A 322-nucleotide genomic window follows, 5' to 3' on the forward strand; every position below is an offset into this window, starting at 1 on the left:
AGTGTGCACCCATTCTAAATCTGTTTATCCAATGTGGAGTGGAATCCAATTGGATCATTTTCAATTCCAAATCCTTTTCAAATCACTCAATCATACAAGAATCCAAAGTTTACAATACCGGTAACGCCATAATAACATTGTCTCTTCAGTGCACATACAGTTTCATCAGTACTAAAGTAGTTCAGTCCAAGGAAACAATAAAAGTCAAATCAACACTCCAGAAGTCCAAATAAGTCCAGTCTCAGTATGATGATGAAAAAATATACTGCACCAGAAGGCGTATTTGAATCCTTTGTCCACCACACTGGGAGTGTAGTAACAC

This window comes from Monopterus albus, unplaced genomic scaffold (genome assembly GCF_001952655.1).
Source record: "Monopterus albus unplaced genomic scaffold, M_albus_1.0 scaffold36.1, whole genome shotgun sequence".
Classification (NCBI taxonomy): Eukaryota; Metazoa; Chordata; class Actinopteri; order Synbranchiformes; family Synbranchidae; genus Monopterus; species Monopterus albus.